This window comes from Triticum aestivum, chromosome 2D (assembly GCF_018294505.1).
Source record: "Triticum aestivum cultivar Chinese Spring chromosome 2D, IWGSC CS RefSeq v2.1, whole genome shotgun sequence".
NCBI lineage: Eukaryota > Viridiplantae > Streptophyta > Magnoliopsida > Poales > Poaceae > Triticum > Triticum aestivum.
In genome coordinates this window covers 487,074,996-487,096,528 of record NC_057799.1, presented here as the reverse complement: position 1 = coordinate 487,096,528, position 21,533 = coordinate 487,074,996, and the positions used below count along the sequence as shown (strand labels likewise).

The following is a 21,533-nucleotide window of genomic DNA, read 5'->3' as shown; positions in this document are numbered from 1 at the left end:
TCTATAGCAAGCTAGATAGATAGGGGGCACCAAACGCGGGTTCTTCGGGTTCTTCTTCTCCTCCTCCTCCGAGGCCACCTCGCTCCTCCAGGCGCTGCCCTTCACTCCTCCCCGTTGTTGATGGGGTACGGGAGCGTGTGCATAACGGGAAGATGCCGTTGAAGTCGGTGAAGATATTGTAGGTTGTGAAAGCTATGAACTCACAACCAACCCAATACGCTCGCCCGAGGAGATGGAAAGCATCGAAAGGGTTAGTGAACGTGGCGAGGAGCCCAACCACAACGCCGTTGTGGTTGACCTCCTCAAGATGGTACATCCGAGGAGAGCCGCGGGGGAGGTGGCGGAAGCCGGCCGCAAGGAAGAACTCCGTTAACTCCCTTGCGCCCCTCCACCTCGAGATCGCCCAAACCCTAAGGGTTCTCTCTACATACACTCCGGCCGGGTAGAGCCTTTCCGGCACGGTTGGGGGGAAGCGGTAGGTGGGGCCGTTGTACTGCATGGTGGCGGGGTGGCTCGAGGGCTCGATCGGGTTTGATGGGGAAGAAGGAAGAAGGAGGGCAGAGGAGGCAGAGGATGGGGTGTGGATGAGGAGGGAGAGGAAGATGATAGTGCCCGGCTTAAATAGCCCAAGTGCGACGTGGTTTCACCCCGTATAATTAATGGGCGGGCGACGTTTGGTGGCGCCCCATGAAAGTGTGTACACGAGCGTGGGAAACGGGCTGCGATCCTTCTGTGCCACCGGTCGCGGGTCAAGGGGGACGGGCTCACGCACGCGTCTGTGCCGTCATGGGTCAAGGGGACATGCCTGCCCCGGGTTCTCTACGTGTGCCGCCCGTGCATTCATGCCGTAGCCCATTAATTTGCACATCTTGCTAGGGCCTGGTGAAAGATCGTGGATGTCGCCTAGAGGGGGGGTGAATAGGCGCTTTAAAATAATTACGGTTTAGGCTTGAACAAATGCGGAATAAACCTAGCGGTTAATTTGACAAGCACAAAACCTACAACAACTAGGCTCACCTATGTGCACCAACAACTTATGCTAAGCAAGATAAACAACTAAGTAATAGCAAGATATATGACAAGAAACAATATGGCTATCACAAAGTAAAGTGCATAAGTAAAGGGTTCGGGTAAGAGATAATCGAGGCACGCGGAGACGACGATGTATCCCGAAGTTCACACCCTTGCGGATGCTAATCTCCGTTTGGAGCGGTGTGGAGGCACAATGCTCCCCAAGAAGCCACTAGGGCCACCGTAATCTCCTCACGCCCTCGCACAATGCAAGATGCCGTGATTCCACTAAGGGACCCTTGCGGGCGGTCACCGAACCCGTACAAATGGCAACCCTTGGGGGCGGTCACCGAACCCGTACACTTTGGCAACCCTTGGGGGCGGTCACCGGTACCCGTCAAATTGCTCGGGGCGATCTCCACAACCTAATTGAAGACCCCGACGCTTGCCCGGAGCTTTACACCACAAGGATTGAGCTCCGAACACCACCAACCGTCTAGGGCGCCCAAGCACCCAAGAGGAACAAGCTCAAGGGCACCAAGCACCCAAGAGTAATAAGCTTCTCAACTTGTAACTTCCACGTATCACCGTGGAGAACTCAAACCGATGCACCAAATGCAATGGCAAGGGCACACGGAGTGCCCAAGTCCTTCTCTCTCAAATCCCACCGAAGCAACTAATGCTAGGGAGGAAAAAGAGAGGAAGAACAAGAAGGAGAACACCAAGAACTCCAAGATCTAGATCCAAGGGGTTCCCCTCACACAGAGGAGAAAGTGATTGGTGGAAATGTGGATCTAGATCTCCTCTCTTTTTTCCCTCAAAAACTAGCAAGAATCCATGGAGGGATTGAGAGTTGGCAAGCTCGAAGAAGGTCAACAATGGGGGAAGAACACGAGCTCAAGAGATAAGGTTCATTGGGGAAGAAGACCCCCTTTTATAGGAGCTCCCGAATCCAACCGTTATGTGCTCAGTCCGCGCACGAGCGGTACTACCGCTCAGGGGAGCGGTACCGCCCGGGCGGTAGAACATAGAGAGCGGAGCAAAACAGAGGGCGAGGCAGAGCCGAATGAGCGGCACTACCGCTGGAGCCAGCGGTACTACCGTTGGCCTCAGCGGTACTGCCACTTGGCCCAGCGGTACTAGGGGCGGTGGTAGCCGCGGTACTACTGCACACGAGCGGTACTACCGCTCCTACTGCTGCTACTACTGCCGCTGAACCCGACACGAGAAAACCACGTCTCGAGTCGAGGCGGTACCAGCGCGGAACCGGAGCCGTACTACCGCTTATGGCCATAGGCGGTACTACCGCTGTGGGACGGCGGTACTACCGCTTGTGGCGATACGCGGTACTGCCGCTCCGGTCCAGCGGTACTACCGCTGGCGCCAACCTTATGCCAAGTCCACGAAAACAAGTACACTCCAAGGAAGACCAGAACTGCCATAACTTCTGCAAATGAGCTCCGAATTGAGCAAACTCAAGCTTGTTGGATAGAGGAAGACGAGTAGCATCAAAACAGCGACAACAGAGAAGAGGAGTGAAACCTCCAACAGAGAAGAACCGGCAGAACCTCCAACATAGAAAACATCATAGAAGATGCATGTGGACTCCGTTTTCGATGAACTCGAGCTTGTCATCAAGATGACCATAAGCTCTAAGACTCACAAGGAGAATCAAACAAGAACTAAGAAAGATGATGCAAGGATGCAATGGTTTGAGCTCTCTACGAATGATACGATCAAGCTACTCATCGAGAGCCCCCCTTGATAGTACGGCAAACAATCCTATAACCCGGCCTACCACCATGAGACCGGTAAAATAGAAAACCTATCAAGGGCAAACCTTTGCCTTGCACATGATCCACTCCACTTGAGCTAGATGATGACGATCTTGACTCCCTCAAGATGGACCATCTTTCTTGATTGCGTTGGCTCGATGAAGACTAGTTGATTGCTCCCCCATACTCCACTATGGGTGAGCCACCCTTCCGCACATCTTCACAAGTCCATTGTCCAATGGACGGCAAGCTTCAAGCACTTGATCTCTTCGTGATGCTCCACTTGAACTTGCACACGGCAATGTTGATGATGATCACCACTTGATGTCATCCTCTCCATGGGTTGAGTGATATCTTCCTCTTGACGCAAGCCCATGAACACGTACCTAACCCCATATAGAACACTCACGAAGACCATGGGTTAGTACACAAGGCGTAATTGACAATGCTTACCATACCATGGGATCGCTTGATCCCTCAGTACATCTTGTGCGCTTTGTGTGTTGATCAGCTTGATTCACTCTTGACTTAGTCTTGATCAACCTTGACTCTTTCCAACTCTCTTCATTTGGATGATGTCTTGAAGGTAAACATGAATGATCACACAATCTTCTTCTTCAAGACATGCTTGCAATAAGCTCAACTCTCACATGACCAATCTTTGGATAATTCCTTAATAACACCTTGGTCACCACATAAACTCCTTGAAACCAACACATGGACTTCAAGAAATGCCTATGGACAAATCCTTCAAATATAACTCAAGGCAACCATTAGTCCATAGAGATTGTCATCAATTACCAAAACCAAACATGGGGGCACCGCATGTTCTTTCACCTGGCTAGAGGGCAACGTTTCGTCGATGGGAGACGTGACAATAATGGACACCTTCATTTGCCCATCTTGTAACGGGCAGCATGCCATTTGAACTGCATCGATACCCACATCGATACCCCATGCCAGTATTGCGTCCTCAAAGAGGAGCACGCCATGTACAGCACGCAATGCAGCGTTGGCTTTTTGGTTGTCTTCATCGGGCTGCTGCATTGTGGCCGGGTGCATGCTTTCATGCGACGATGCATCAGTTCTAATGGTAGGCATGCGACAGGTTACTGCGTCGATAGGGGTGGCGGAGCAGGGCTACGTCGAGGGCATGCATGCAATGCACGGGCGCAGTTCCGCGGGTGGGCATGCATGCTGCGGGTAGGCACGGGCACGCATGCAACGATGGAAAGGGCACTGCGTAGGCTTGGTCCATGCACCGCGTCAACTCTTGCCGCTGGATTCAAATGAACGGTCCTGATGCCCCAACAAGAGAGGCTGATCCAAACCCCACTGATTCAATCAATCAGCGCGTCTCATGCGGATCGATGCACACTGATTCAACCAATCAGCGCGTCTCATGCGGATTGATGCACACTGTAGCTAACCCTAGCGCCTGATCTCAACCGTCCACGCACAACGATCGACGACCCGGTAGTGTGCGGGGTTTTGAGGGGTTTTGACTGATTAGGGTTGAGCATAACTAATTCAAAAAAAATCAAAAAAATATAAAACTTGCGCACATAGTCTTATTATGTCGTATAGTAACGAGGAAAAAATATAAATATGGTTTACATACATTTTTATGAAAAATCCTTCACAAAATTGTCATTCCTCGAACAATGTAGTATCGAGTTCAAGGGAGAGAGTAGTGGGCACCCGAGAGTAGGTGGGGTTTTGAAAATGAAAAGTGTAAAAACCTCACCAAAACTTCATTTTGGATTGACTAAGAAAGATCTTAACTTACTTTTCTCATTTTCATGTTTTAAACTTGTTTTATATATAATTTTATATTAAACCTTGTTTTTTCAAAAAATAAATAATAGAAAATTAATTCAATAAATAGTGAGACTTTAGATTTACACTATATAGGTAGAATAGATGTGTAGAAAAATTATTTGGCTGGTTTAGACAAGGTGCCAAAAAAACTTGCTTAAATATGAGGCCGTTTATCCTACCTTTGGATGTCATTTGAGACACACTTTTCATGACTATGAGTTCAACTTACCAAAAGGGCTCGGAATGATCAGCAAGCAAACATATTTCAGTTGAGGTACTTTAGATAGCATTAAAACATCAATACCCCATCCCTAATTCAAATTTGAGCCCAAATTTGAATTTAAATTTAAATTTTATTTGGCTGGTTTAGACAAGGTACCAACAAACAAGTTCGAATAGAAATACGGGGATACATAGTGACTACCAGTACGCACCAAGTTACAAATATTATTACATGCCCCAAATTTTCAAACTGTTCTCTGTTCTACCTCTTCCTACCACGTCGCGTGCCCTTCTTCGCCTTAGCACTTCTTGTTTTTGGTTCTACTACACACACAAGTTCACTGATCATCTTGGTTTTCTTCACTGGTCTTTTCAACACCTCGCCAACACCCTCGTGATCAGTGTCTTCAGTCTCAATGTTGACAGCAGTTTCAGTTTCTTCGGTGTGTACCTCAACATGGGTTTCTTCAGTCTGAACCTCGACAGGCTCAGGTTCAGTTTCAACCTTGAGGGCAGTTTCTTCAGTCTGAATGTTGACTGCAGCAAGATTTTCTTCAGTCTGCTCAGGCTCAGGCAAACTTCTCTTCTTTCTACCGCCATTGACTCTTGCTTTTTTTGTTGGCCAACACTGTTCAACAACAAGGGGCTGACTTGCTCGCTTCCTCCTGGCCATTGGGAAAATGTTATAGATATAGTAATTGGAAAAAGCACCAAATCAAAACACAAACAAATACACAAGAACATACTTTGGCTTATCAGGAGTGTAACGGCATTTGACAGATCCCACTCTATGCCCAAGTTCCTGGCACAACTTGCATATGTTTTTGTTACCTTTTTGGGCCCTTTTTGGCTTTCCATCTTTCTTTCCCTTCTTACTACTCCCACCTTTCTCAAACCATGCCTTGAATCTACGCTGTTTAGGCCTGCCAGCCTTTCTTTTCGTCAAGGGAGGACACATGGAAAATTCAATGTCCACTTCAGGCCACTGAGACTGATCTGTAAGTGCTGGAATTGGAGTAGCATATGCAGCTTTGAATCTTGCTACCGAATAATATTCATACAAATATGGGTGCATGTTTATCTTCGGTTGGGATGCTAAGAAGAGAATGGCATGCTCACATGGTTTACCAGTGTGTTGCCACTCGAGGCAAGTGCAATCATGCAATTCAGTGTTAACAACATGTCTCCTTCCAGTTTTGTTATCTTCACTTCAGCACCCCAAGGTGAAGATTTTTCAACAAACAAATGTGAAAGACATCTGCTCCTATTGACCACCTGTTGTACCACTGCTGGAAGCTTATCACCTTGCAGACAATCACCTATCCTTCTTCTCAATTCCCACAACCGCATGAGCATGATCCTGATTTGGTCAACCATGTCATGCACAGGCAAATCTTTTAACTCCTTCACCTTGTTGTTGAAACTCTCTGCCAAATTGTTGTTGATGTGGTCACACTTGATGGCAGTGTTGAATGCTGACCTGTACCATAACAAAGAATGGTAGGTGTTCAGCCATGGACCAAACTCATCACATGCTGCCATTATCTTATCAAGATGATATTTGTGTGTCTGTCTAGTGTAAGATCTTGCTGCTGGCCACATGCGCCCAAATTCTTCTCCTCTAAATTTTTTTGATCAAATTCATCCACAAATGACCGAAGTACTCCCTCTGCTCAGCATGTGGGAAAACATTTTTCACTGAATTTTCAAGCCCCTTACATGCATCTGTGTGTATAGCCAAAGGTGACACTGGCCCTAGGCATCTTTTCAACTGGATCATGAACCATGTCCATGAAGCCTCTGTTTCTGACTGAAACAAGTCAACAGCAATAGGAAACATCCAGTTGTGTCCATCTAGAGCATTGCATGCTGCCAACTGACCATTCCACTTGCCTGTCAAAAATGATGAGTCTATGCTCAAATATGGACGGCACCCTGCTTTGAACCCATCGATGCAAGGCTTCAAAGCCATAAAAAGCTTGTAGATCTTGACTTCACCTTCGGCTGATACCTCTGTATCTATCTCCACAACACTGCCAGGTGACCTCTTTTCCACCTCTGCTTTGAAGTTGTAAAGCATCCTAAATGTATTTGCCCAATCACCATATAAATTTTTCATTGCCCTTTGTTTTGCCTTCCACTGTGGTATATTTCAGTTTAATGGGGTACATCTTTTCCAAGTCTGCTTTGAGTTTCTTGGCAGTAGTGTTTGGTGTTTTGGCTAAAATTGGGGTGATCTTTTCTGCAACCCAAAGTTGTGATGTCATGGTTGATACTCTCTGTGAACTTGTAATACAAGTATGTTGATTGGGGATTTGGTTAACCCTGACAGTACTTCTATCAGGTTGCAGTCTAGCAGATATGTACCACTTGCAAGGCTTCACACTACCATTAAATCCTCTGCACCTCGCATAAAACTTCTTTCTATCAGTCCAAACAGTCTTGGCATCAAACTCATGTTTCACTGCATAAGTCTTGAAACACATCCTAAACTCCTTCATGCTTGGGAACAACTTGCCTACTTCAATGACAGGGTTTTCTTTGTCATACACATGCACCAGCTCATCATCATGTGCATCATCTACTTCATCCGCAGCTTGTTCCATCAACTGTCCATCTACTTCTTCATCAGCATTAGCAGGCAAACTAGATTCGCCTCTCTCCTGCTTATCTCTGTCATCGACTGGAATGCCAAAAAGTTTGGCCATTTCAATGTCAGGCATTGGTGCAATGACCAAATCAATAGGCTCATCTAATTCAACTACATTCCAATCAACAATTGTTGCAGTTTCAGTTTCAGTTCCAATCACCTGTCCCTCTTCGGCTATTACTGTAAGTTCAGTACACATGGGAATCAATGGCCTCTGTGTAGCCCAATCATCATCTACCATCTGCGCAGCCAATTGTGATGGCACATATCCAACCTTCGAAAAAATGTTCAGATCAACGAGCTCAGCAAAAAAATTAGCCCGTTTGCTTGTCCAGCCGTTTTGCCGATCGATTTCTTCAACAATCTGTTCACCATCTTCTATTCTCACATACTCTCCTTTCCAATCATCAAACCGCAACAGTGATACTTCTTGCTCTGGGCCCCAAACAATATTCTCCCCAATTTTTCCACCCATTTCTTCACTGCCGTCTCTCCCATGTTCTGTAGAACTTGTGGATCAATCTCAGTAAACTCAACCTCCCATTTAACAATTGTGTCTCTCTCAATGTTCTGTATGCTACCATCAACTAATTTTGCCTTTGATGGAAAGAAATTGACTATCAATTCGAAGGTCCGAGCGGCAGCATCCCCTCTATCAGTGGCGGACAGTGTGAGCCCGTGAGAAAGAGCAGACGAGGCCACCCCCTAATTGCATGCAAAGTTGGATCGGAGAGAGGCGCATTACCTATTCGAAGTTGAATCTGGCGGCTCCATCTCAGTATGCCCACGGGCTCCCCTCACAACCTATCGATTCCGCAAGCGAAAACAGAGGAAACGAGCTGAGATCTACGGGCCCGAGAGAGGAACGGGAGGGCGACTAGGGTTTGAATTCACTCACCATTTTCTTATGATGAAGGCTCCGCTGCCGTTGAGAACGAGGGCTCCGCCGCCGCCACCGAGAACGCAAGATCCGCCGCCACCGGAGAAGAAGGGGGGCAAAGTGGCGGGCCCGTCACGGTCGGGCGGCAGGGCACGGTCAGCTGTTTTGAGGAACAATTAAGTTGGACCCACATGTCCTAACATAAACGGGCGGGCTTGGTTGACGACCAATTTAACCACATTTAACACCCCATGTGGCCCTGGGCTATTTACACGCTCAAATGTGTCGCACCACAGCCATTCGCTCGAACAACGTCGCACTCTTGCCAATTCACCTCAAAAACGTCGCACAGGAGCTATTGGCCCCTCTATCATTGCCTAATCCTCCGTTTAACAATGTCTGAAATTGTTGTTGTGTCATTTTCAGACCTCGACTCAAATCATGTGGACACAGCTTAGCTGGCTGATATTAAATACCAATTCACAATATTCACCATTCATAATATTTACAGGAAAACGTATTTATATCTGTCAGCGAGTATGTTGTAGTGTTTGCTTCTGCTACTAGAACTCAGATCATTCGCCAATCCCAATGCATTTCCCTTTCGGAGGTACTTCCCAAGCCTTCTCAGTGAATCTATTAGTGATATTCTAAATGTAGTGAGCACTCAAGGGCTTATAGCTAAAGTACAAAATAAAGCATCAGGAAAGAGAATCTAGAAAGATACCTGTACATACTAGAAATGTTCAAGGCATTTTTTACTTCAGGTGCAATCCAATCAGCGAAACATTTCTCCTGATATCATCACATCAGTCAATCACTCTATTGTAACAAAGTGGTGCATCCAATGCCATGCCTGATGTTCATGCCAGAGCAAGGTTTGGCTTGTAAATCTTGAGAAGGGGTAATTACATGTAACTGAGTTAATAATGCCCTGAAACTTTGTTGTGGAGATACTGCACAATTGATAGGACAGAAAGTCACAGAGCCTTGTTGGACTATGATTTAAATGAACAATTCATATTACACAAATGCAATACCAGCAAATTACAGAGTATATCATATTGTATACATGAATACAATACTAACAATGTACAGAAGCTATGCCTGTCACATATACAAATTTTAAACAATTTAAGAGGAGACCTCTTATTTGTGTGAAGACTAAAGACAGAAGTAAGCCACCTGCATGCCATACAAAAGCCATTGAAATTGGGGTTCTGTCAGATTGGAATGAAGTACTTGCTGTCCAGACATGCCACCTCCTCCCTATTTTCCCACTGCAGTTTCTCCCACCAATCAACTGAACCACATATCTGCTTCAGTTTCCCATAGTTATGTGTGAAGCTCAGCGGGATGCTTCTCAGATTTGGGCAATCCTCCACCCGAAGGGTCTCAAGGCATGGGAATTCTCTTGGTTTACAAATACATCTCAGCTTCTTAAGTCCTGTCAATACGATCAATCTCAACTTTGGGAAGTCACTCTGCCCTGTGTCATTGCGTGAAGTTTCTACCATACCATGATCTTGTTCATCTGAAGCATGATCGTCTTCAACAATTTCGAGCATCCCATCACAATGAGATATGGCAAGCCTCTCAAGAAGACGAAGTCTTCGCACCCATGTGATGTTCAACAGCTTGGGGCACTGTGAAATGAACAATTTGCGGATATACTGAAAATTATGGGGCATTGGTGCAACAACGACACTTTCCAATGAGGGAAGAACTGACAGGGTCAGGAACAGCAAGTGTGAAGTTGTAAGCTCAGCATCAGCAACTACTGTGTTCAGGTCATAGCATGATTCAACATACAACTCCTCAAGGTGCTTCATGTGGTTTAGATCAGAGATTTTGATGTATATCATCTTTGCACAATTCTTCAAGTTTAGTCGATGTGTTGAGTTTGCCAAAGGACGAGGCATGTTCAATTTCTGTAGCACATCCTCTGCATAAATAGTGATTCCAAGGAACACTAGTTCCTTCAGAGAATCCAGATTTAGGTTGTCAACATGACGGATACCATACTGGCTACGGAAGAGATTGAGCACTTTCAACTTGTGCAACTTTGAGCAGTTGTTCAGGGCATCTTCAAGTGCAATAGTCACACTCAGATCCAAATGCTTCAACTCTTTCAGTAACCACAGGCACTCAGGTAATCTCATAATGTGTGTGTGAGACAAATTCAGATGCTCCAATGCAACCAATGTAGCACATTCTGGAAGTGATGTTATTGCAGTATGAGAAAGATCCAGCACTTTCAAGGACGACATAGTCCTGAAAAATCCATAACTCATTTTGTTCAGTTTTGGGTTGTTCTGCATCAACAAAGTCGTGACATTTTTGCAGTTTGGTGAGAAAGAAACCTCGGTGATGTTATTAGACATGATGGAGATCCTTGTAGCTTCATTCCATTCTCCAGCTGATGGAGCATTATCCAAGGCCATCCCTGGTTGAACAAGAAACTTTGTATCTGACTTGTTGACCAACCAAAGCCCCAGTTGCCTAATTACATGGTGCATTTTTACCTTTGTTGACATTGAGCCACTGGCCTGCAACAAGCAGGCTGAAACAAGACTGCGGATTATCTGATAACCCTTTTCACAGTCATTTAATAGCAGACCTTCGGCTAACCAATAATCAACAAGTTGCTCTTTACTGATAGATCCATATTCTGGGAAAAGAGTGCAGTATAGGAAACACTGTTGTTGAGTGGGTGTGAGACTTTTGTAGCTGTATTTCAACTGACCAAACATTTCATCCACACCATCAATATTGTTCATATTGGTAGCAATTGCATCCGCAGCTGATCTCCACTCTCCCTCTTCCAAGCCTGCCACAGCGGTCCCAATGACATTGAGTGCAAGTGGTAGGCCTCCACAACTTTGGGCTATTTTCATAGCGTGCTCTCTAGTATCATTCTGGGAACCAAGCCATCCAACTGATGCACTAGCCTCCTTGCTCAGCTTGCCCAAGAACAGTTCCCATGAAGCATCGTTACCCAAAATTCGCATCTCAATCAAGCTTCTTTGTGCATTCATCTGAAAGCATACTTCTCGGTAACGTGTTGTGAGGATCAGCTTGCTCTGGCTGTGGGATACCAACATACTCCAGTTGGAATTTCTTCCTTACATCATCAAGCAAGATTACAAATCTTTTCCTAGTAAGTGCCTTTATCAAGAATTTGGCCCGTTTGGCAATTGGCTCCGCATCATTCCACGGTAAGTTGAGCCTTTCAGAGATAGTCTGTTGTATCTCCACTGTGTTTAGCGTCTCTGAATTGGATACTTCAATAAAGATAACAACCTGGCACAAGCAAATTAAGGAAAATGGGAACATCAATTATAGGTAGAAGGTAATTTTCAGATATGAATAGAAATATAATCTGAAAAGTAGAAACGACGAGATGGCGTCAGGGAAGGATGTGCCAAAAAGAGATGCATGTATGTGTCAAAAAATAAATTACACAAAAAGGCAACAATAACAATTTACGCAGCTGCATTTTATGCATATTTACTTGGTTTACGCAAAATATGCTTAAAAAAGAAAACCTTTTAAGGAGTTTGTGGAAAACAGCAAAATGACACACACTAATTGCATCAAGAAACAATGCATTTTTCATGTCCGTATCTACCGGCTAATGTGTACCTATAATTCTGTGAACAGGTCAAATTGTCATGGTGAATGGTATTAACTGCCTTTCCGTGTGAAAGCCGTGTTAAATTTCATATGCCTGTACAAGAACATCAACATTACTTCTTCAGACTTCAGTGCACTGGGTAGCTGTTCTACAATGAAACTTGCTGCCATCTTAAAATGCATGACAGCACAAATTTTCTCTCTTTTGTTTATACATAAAATTTCTTTGAGCATCGTTACAAATATAAGCGTGGTCACTGAAATAAGTATTCTCGTAAGTTAAATAGCAATATTAAAGTACAGACAAACATGTACTCTGAGGCATAAATTGCAGTCTTGGAGTAAGCAACATAGTACCTGATAATCATGGGCCTTCTTTTCAAGATCATTGTTGAAAACATGTAGAAGCGTCGTCTTACCAACACCTCCTTGACCCCACACACCAATTATGTTCGAGTCGCCCTTCTCAAACAGATCATGGAGCTGACTCAGCATGGTCTCCAAACCAAACGTCTCGATTTGAGGCAAGGGATCAACAATCTTCGGCAGGGGCTTGAATCCAAATATCTTGAACCGCCTCCCTTCTTCGATAAGTTTATTTGCCTCATCTAGAGCCTCAAGAACACGCCTGCTGATCGATGTACACTGGTGAGCATGGATGGTGCACTGGCCGAGGCAAGAATACTTCCTCAACTGGCTGTAGTCCTCATCGATGGCATCCAGTTGTAGCTCTTCGACACGCCTCAGCCAGACCTGCACCTGAGGGTCACAGAGGTTCAGCTTGTCCACCTCTGCGGTGACTCGCGCCCTCACCCTCTTCTCGACAGCTAGCAGTAGCTTCTCGGCCTTGTCCAGATCGGCCCAGTTGGATTTGAGGTGAAGGAACGAGGCGACCTCTCGGGCCGCCGTGTCATCCAAGCATTCGCAGAGGGGCTGCAGGCAAGAACCGGCGGCACTGGTCACAAATGAGGGGCCCTGGTGCCAGATAATAGAAGTGGGGCTTTTGTGCACATAAAATTATATGGTTGCAATTATTTTTCCATTTCGATTTATTTTGTGTGTATAAATATGTTCTCACAATTTTTTTTCATAGATGCCTTGCAAACTATGGCTTGTTCTAAGGACAAACATTTTAAAAGGAACAACTGCATGCTCCTATTCAACTCAAAATCATCTTCTATCTCCAACAAAAATTGCATTTTTTATGTGTAAAGCAACTTAATCTTACCAAATCGATTGAAGAAAAATAAATAAATACGAGGGAAGTAAAGAGGATTTCTACTACTCACTGTGTAAACTAACATAATAAGATTATTAATGGGCACATGAGATTGTTTTTTCTCTCGTCTCTGCCGGCTGGAACCCTAGCCGCCGCTAGGAGAGGCCAATCTTCCAGCGCCGTCCTCTGGCGATCTCGGTCATCGGTGGTGAGGGGGGTCGCCGGATCCACTCATGTGGATCGTTTTTACTCGCTCGTAGTCTAGGTTTCTAGGTTGTTCATCGTCTTGGCTTCGGCGGCGACAATGACGGCGCTGAATAAAGATTCTTCGGATTCTTGCATGACGAGGTCATCGGTCCTATGGCTGAGAATGGATTTGGAAACCAGTCTGTTCAAGCAAGGATGGTGTGGCGGCGGCGACATCCTCGTGGTGGACATGTGTCCTCAGGCTCCGCCGTTGCGACGACATTTGCTCTAGCGTCGGCGCAGAGCTTGGGAGGTAGTCCAGGAGCGGATGCAGATTGGGGTCTGCATCGACGGCATCTGGAAAACGAAACGTGTGCTGGGTTCGTGGTTCGTGGATGGCAGGTATGATTTCCTCCTTCGGCGTCTTAGTCGTGGTGGGGTGCCAGATCTGGAGTTTGACAGCGTGTCTGGGGTGTTGTCAGGTTTGATTCGTTCAACGGCTAGGGCTTCACTTTTGGTGAGCCACCTTGAAGGTCCGCAAAGCTGCATATCAGCGATGGAGCCGCGTCGAGCTCAGTGTGGAGGTGATTCGTCATTCTTTTCTTCGATGGCTGTTGTGGTGGTGCCGGAGGCAGGTGACGGACGTTGGTGTCAAGCTCAGAGATGTTCTGCTATCTTTTCAGTTTTGTCATGTCGGTCCTTACGTAACTTGTACTTTGATCTTTATGATATGAATGAGACACGTATTACCATGCAAAAAAAAGATTATTTAGATCAAATGTTTAGGAACAATTTGTTAGGCCTCGCAAAAAGAAAGAATAATTTGTTGGGAACCGCTGAATTGGAATCTTGCTCTCTTCCTTAGGGCATCTCCAACGCCGAATCTCAAACCGTCCGTGTACGTCAGGACCGCGCGGTCCGGACATGTTGTGCCATCCAATGTCATCCTGTATCAATCCGCGAACGGCTCGGCCACACTGTTTTTTCGCTGCGGGAGTCCGGACAACACCTACGCCCGTTTCTGACCATCCTGGCCCACCCAAAACACCTCCCGGGGCCATTTTCTTCCAATCCGCCCCCTTGCTCTGCTTCCCCACCATCCTCCTCTGCTGCCGTCGCGGTTCCTCTCCGGTCTGCACACATGCATTCTGGACCTCCACAACCAGCACCGACGCGCCCGCTCGCCTTTTACAACGACCCAGGACCCGTCCGTAGGTCGGTACACTCCACCCCCCCCCCCCTGTCGAATTTGTCCATGGCGGTCACGACGCCCGACATGTGTTCGGTCAAATGGCTTATTTTCGAACGCCATGTCGTTTTTTAGAGTACCAAGGATGGCGGCATACTCATTCATGGAGGATGAGTTGTTGTATGATGTGTGGTTGGTTGTATCCGTGGATTTCGTAGGCAGGAGCAGAGGGGGTCCCTTTTGGCAGCGCGTGCATGATTCGTTTCACGCGCGAAAGTCCATTGCGCCCTACGACATGCACATCATCCAACAATCCAATGTGAGGTCATTGGCGTATCGATGGTACGCCGTCCAGATCTCACTCACTAAGTTTTGTGATGCAGTTGGTCCGCTAGAAGCAAGGTGACCATTGTGCGACAGAGGAGGAAATCGTAAGTTTTGCTTCTCCTTACTCAACTTGTCGATTGAATCATTCATTCACTCAATGTTGCTCTACACATTGTGTAACCCGTACGCGCTGCCGTGATGTATCACAAGACAGAGAGACGGCCTTTTACGTACATACACTGTTGGATGAAGCTAAAACTGTACGCGCTTGGGGATGCTGATACGTCTCTGACGTATATATAATTTTTTTATTGTTTCATGCTATTATTATATCAATCTTACATAGTTTATATGTAATTTTATATCATTTTCGGGAACTAACCTATTAACCTAGCGTCCAATGCCAGTTCATGTTTTTGCCTATTTTATTGTTTCAGGGAAAAACTATACCAAATGAAGTTCAAACGCGATAAAAATTTACGGTGATTTTTCCTCGACCAGAAAACACCCAGGAAGCTTCGGGAGGAGGCTAGAAGCCTTACGAGGGAGCCACATGCTCACTCCGCGCGCCGGGGGGGGGGGGGGGGGGGTTGTGGGGGACTTGAGCTTGTGGGCACCGCGTAATTCCTCTTGACCTAATTCCATTTCTATAAATTCCCTAAAATCATAAAAACACCAGAGGGAGTCCCAAAACAATTCTTCACGCCGCAAGCCTCTGTTCTTCTGCGATCTCATCTGAAAGCCTCCGCCAGCACTCTGCCGAAGGGGGAATCGACCACGGAGGGCTTCTACATTAACCTTGCTGCCCTTCCAATGATGTGTGAGTAGTTCCTACAGACGTATGGGTCCATAGTGATTAGCCAGATGGTCGATCTTCAATACAATGTTCTCTTCAGAGATCGATATGATTTAATACTTTTGTGTGGTGTGTTTGTTGCGATCCGATGAATTGTGGGTTTATGATCAGATTATTCATTGAAGAAATTGAATTATATTTTGAAATTTATTATGTATGATTGTTACAGCTATATAGGCTTTCTGATCTATGAGTTTTCTTTGGCCAAGTTGGCGATTAGGTCTTCAGTGGAAGTGGTGCATAGTAGTGGGTTCAATCTTGCGGTATCCTCACCCAGTGACAGAAGGGGTAGCAAGGCACGTATTTGCATTGTTGCTAATAATGGAAAAACAATGGAGTTCAATCATATTGCTTGATTTTATTCTGTCTACATTATGTCATCATACCTAAAGCGTTACTCTGTTTGTCATGAACTTTAACACAATAGATGCATGCTGGATAGCGGTTGATTGGTTGAGTAATAGTAGTAGGTGGAGGCAGGAGTTGGTCTGCTTGTCATGGACGTAATGACTATATACATGATCATGCCATGAATAACATCATAACTATGCATGTTTCTATCAATTGCCCAACAGTAATTTGCCTACCTATCGTATGCCATGCTTATGAGAGACATCCCTCTAATGAAAACTATGGCCCCTGGGTCTACATTAATCATATTATAAAAAACAAAAATACCTTGCTGCAATTTTATTGCTTTTATTTTAGTTTACAATTTATCTATTTGCAACTATCAGATTTAATCCTTGCAATTAACGAGTACAAGGGGATTGACGACCCTCTTACCCGCGTTGGGTGCAAGTATTTGCTCTATTGTGCATAGGTGCTGTCGACGGCTGTTTACATGAATCTCCTACTGCATTTGATAACCTTGTTTCTCAACTGAGGGAAATATTATCCGCTACTATATTGCATCTCCCTTCCTCTTCGAGGAAGAACTCAATGCAGCTCACAAGTAACACACCCTGGACACACCCGCGTTTTTCTTTTGCTTCCATGAGAGGCACATATTTTACTTCTCCTGGAGGCACAGATTTGCGACTGCGAGAGACACGGTTGTGCCTCTCGGAAAGGAAAAAAACATGTTTTTTCCCTTCCACTAGAGGCACATGTTTTCTTCTGTGAGAGGCACGCCTACGTCTCCCAAAAAGAAAAAACACGTTTTGAAAAATAAATCTACGAACAAACTCCCAAGCTGCTACTTATCAGCCCTTCAGAAAGTGGGAATGACCTTTGCAAGGGGTACCTAAGTGATTTCGCCAAAAGGAGAGGTTCAGGCCTCAGACCCAACGATCCTAACCGCTAACCTCATGTCAACAACTCGTACCCGTGTGTGTTCATCTGGCTGTGGTGATCGAGAGCAGGTGGGAGGCAAAGAGCTGCGAGGATGAAGGATCCATGGAATGGACGATAATGTGTTTCAAGTCACGCACACACATTGCTTGGATCATCAGAGGGGGTCAAAAAAAGGTTTCTACCCGTGCAACCGGCGCCTTAGTCATCAACTAATAAGTTTAGCGATTATTGATTATTTTAGGATGAGTTTCACAGTGTTGTGCAATAAACATTTTGAGCAGATCCCAAGCATATGTATTTTAAAAATGTAAGCAGATGCCTGCACAATAATAATGAAAAAAGAGCTACAGCACATGCAATAGTTCTAGATAAGGCATCAACCATTCTACCAGATTTTATCTTGTGCATATAGCAGAGTTGAACGATCAATCTCAATTTTGACAGGGGATTTTTAAACATACCTCTGTTCTTTCTGTTTCAGCAAGCCTATCCATTATATGTGTCATATTAGCTGGTCTCTTTGTTGGATCGTCTTGTATGCACTCAATCCCAATCTCAGCGCATGCTCGTATTTGTTCATAATGCTGGTTTCCCTGTGATAGCTCCAACCTACTGTTCCAACTTTCAAGCACCTAAGAAATAGCCATATAGTATATGAAATGGATCAGAAACATCTCCTTACACAGAAATTAAAGCACATATGTATTCTATATGCGAACTCCACACCCGATGTTGACACGTATAAAGTCGTAAACCACATCAACTCAAACTACAACAAAGATGATGTGTTCTCTCATAGTTTCTCGTGTGATCTAGCACCATGAAAATTGCACTTTTAAGTTTTATTAAAAATCTAGAATCAAATGGTACGCTACTTCTTTCAGATAATAATAACTTATGCGACAATGTATTTGTATGTATTTTGAATTCTACATTGCTCCTTGTAGTCGTTTTAGTAGTGATCAATGTTCATACCTTTTTTCTTTAAAAAGAAGCAGGAGCCCAAATAGTCGTGTCACTATATATATGGACTACCAGACTTTTGAGAAATTGACTAGGTTCTTGATCTTTTACTTTCAATTCTTCTTCATAATTTAGGTACCATGTTAGTTTCCGTCAAATTTCCTTACCAAGCATGCTAACTTTCTTCCCATGTCAAATTATATTTTCCGTTTATGCTACTTTTTACTTTCAGATGTACACTTCCACAAATGATACTACAATGAAAATTCTAAAAAATTAGGATATAATATCATGCAATGTTCAAGCCTAAGCTGATTGAGCTATTATCGATTGAGAATTTATCTTGAATGGTGACACATATTTGTTCTTACACTCTCAACAGGTTGAGACTCCCTCTTTCCGGTCAATATCTCCATTATTATAATACCAAGACTATACAAGTCAAACTTGCGTGTGATTACATTGGTGTGGAATTCTGGCGCCAAATATCCACTGCATGAAAACAAATAGATCGATTAGTTGATATAATCATACTTGTGTAAAGGTTTTACTTACAAAATGCTTTAGATTGCTTACATCGTTCCAATCATTTTTGTAGCAATGGTTTGGGTTTGCATTTCCTCAAAGTTCCTCGAGACACCAAAGTCAGTTATTTTTGGTATCATATTATCATCCATCAATATATTTGATGGTTTCAAGTCGAGGTGCATAATATTTATACTGTGGAGGTAATGTAGGCCCTCACATATCCCCTTGATTATATGATAACATGTTTTCCATTCAGTCCCACAAGATGTGTCTACATATGAGAGATGAGTTAGGGGGTTTAGTGCGTAACTGAGACATTTCACCTCTTTAATTTCCATTGTACCATAGCTTACAACATGGTAAATGATTTCAATCATATGCATGTGCTGCCTGAACCAAGTCACCTTCAATGAAGATAATAGAAGTGAAGAGAAATGTTAGGCAGCACATGATCCTACCTTTGATATGCTTATTGAGAGTGCCGTTAGGTAGATACACAAAGCAAAGCAATCTTTCTTGTACGTCGGCCATAATAATTTTTCCATTGTACCTATCCACCTTCCCTTGTATGTCAACACAATACCCTAGGAACTGTACTATATTTTTATGCTTCACCTTCATGAGAGATTCAACCTCTCGGAGGAATTCTTTCTCATACTTATATGCATCGCGTAACCTCTTTACGGCGACCTCCCCATTCTTAAGCATTCCCTGCAGTCACGAGATATGCATGGATAAATTTAGCTTTTATTTCATGTAAAGTTATTTGAGCAGTAAAAATAAAATAGGGAATGGTCACTATACCTTATAAACCACTGCAAAACCACCGCTACCAATTTCATTCTTATAATAGAAATTGTTTGTGATCTTCTCCAAAAGTGAGAACGGAAGGGCCTTGGGCTCTGCAGCTTCATCAAGTAGCATGCGCTCCAGGTCCCTTTGTGTAATACTCCTACTACTACTAGCTTGCAATTGGGGATCCATTGATACTCCAGTTATATGTAATGTGAGTTCTTATAACCTAGCTTGAAACAAGATGAAGCACATAATTTATTATGAGAGACTACTATTTGTTGTTAGAGCAGATCAAGAGACCATCATCTGTTTTGCGAATATAATGAAAAACTTTGACCCCTAACATAAACTTCTAAAACTAGTTAGACTGTTTCTGTTTTTTTCCTCGAGGCGTAGCATTATACTATATACTATGAAGCAGTACTATTTCTGAATAAGTTGCTATGAAACAAAGCAAGCAAGCATATATCTCTTTCATGCATCCTCCTTTTCGAAAAACATAAATAAATAAAAATAAAAATAAACCCAACATTAGTATTGCTGTTTGCATGAATCCCTGCCAACTAGTTGTACTAGACCGAGAGGTAGGTGTAGCATGTTGGCAGCAAATCGACAGTAAGCATGCAAAAAGCTGAGTTAAACATGGTTAAGCTAGCAGAGGTTCAATAAAAAGATGTTAATCAGTAACTAATTACCTGGAAATGCAAGGCCTGCAGCTAGCTCCTCCGTGAGTAGTGAATTATTTCAGATGTTGCCTGATTACTCTTGTGAAGCTACGGGGCATATGGAGGAGAGTTGAGGAGGGGATGTGGATGGGATATCGTACCAGCAGAGAGGTGGTCGCCGGGCCGGTGTGGCTATCCAAGAATGGAAAGATGTGATGAAGCAAACCAGCCGCTGCTCAACGAAGCAAGCAAATCATCGGCCGCCGCCTCCTATCCTCTCTGCGCTCCGGCGAGCACCCCGCCGTGCCCTCCCTGATCTGGTGTGGATGGAGAGCAGGGCAGGAGGTAGGTAGGAGCGTTTGACTCGGCTCAGGAGGATAGAGAGCCAGAGAACGTGGGCGCATTTATTCATTGCGTGGGTCCCATCACCATTTCCCCAAGTACTTCTTCTCATCCACTGGCGGCCTGAAGTTTGACTTGGCACGCTTTCTGAAGTCTGAACACTACGCTTAGTCAGACACGGCAGCCGGCCGGGATTACTTATCACTTAATTGACAGAAATAAATGTGTCTAGAACTAAAAATACCTCTAGATACAACCATCTTTGCAACAAGTAATTCAGGATAGAGGGAGTAATAATTAAGCATGCATCTTGTGGAGTAGTATGATTTTTCAGCAGTGGTGATGTTGCCAACCAAAAAAAAAAAGGCTTCACACACGCGTACAGACGATAAGAACATCTTCAATAGATGATGTAAAACAGATCGGGTCCACTTTTAACATCATGAAGAGCAAAAAAACGACGCTCTCATAATGATGTACTCCCTCCGTTCTTAAAAATACTCCCTCCGTTCCAAAATACTTAACTTCCATTTGTCCAAAAATGGATGTACCTATATATTAAAACATGTGTAGATACGTCTATATTTTGACAAATAGAAGACATGTATTATGGAACGGAGGGAGTAAGTCTTTGTAGAGATTCCATTATAGACTACATACCACTAGTAGGAAAATGGGCTTTTACCCCGGTTCATAAGGGCCTTTAGTCCCGATTCAGGAACCGGGACTAAAGGGTCGTTACTAATGCCCTAGCCCTTTAGTCCCGGTTCTTACACGAACCGGGACTAAAGGCCGTCCACGTGGCCGGTGCGGGGAGCCCAGGCAGGAGGGCCTTTGGTCCCGGTTGGTGCCACCAACCGGGACCAATAGGCATCCACGCGTCAGCACCTGGCAGGAGCTGAGGTTTTTGTTTTTTTTGAAAGGGGGGGGGGTTGGGGGTTTTGGGGGGTTAATTTAGGTTGTTATTAGGTAGCTATTAGAGAGAAGTGTCCTCTCTTATATCTCCGTGCTTGGTTTACCAACGCTACGTACTGCTATGCCTAAACATGGCTTAGATTGAAGTGAAGGCAACATGTGGTGCATGTCGAAAGTAATACTAATCCGGACTTGATCAAGTTTGGATTGTACTACTTTCGACACGCACCACATGCATGTTGCCTTCACTTCAATCC

At 44.5% G+C, this 21,533-nt stretch overlaps 1 pseudogene; it reads right to left on the bottom strand.

The window, feature by feature from the left end:
* Positions 1–9,360: 9,360 nt before the first annotated feature.
* On the bottom strand, positions 9,361–20,429 carry LOC123054008 (disease resistance protein RPS2-like; annotated as a pseudogene).
* Positions 20,430–21,533: the final 1,104 nt, after the last annotated feature.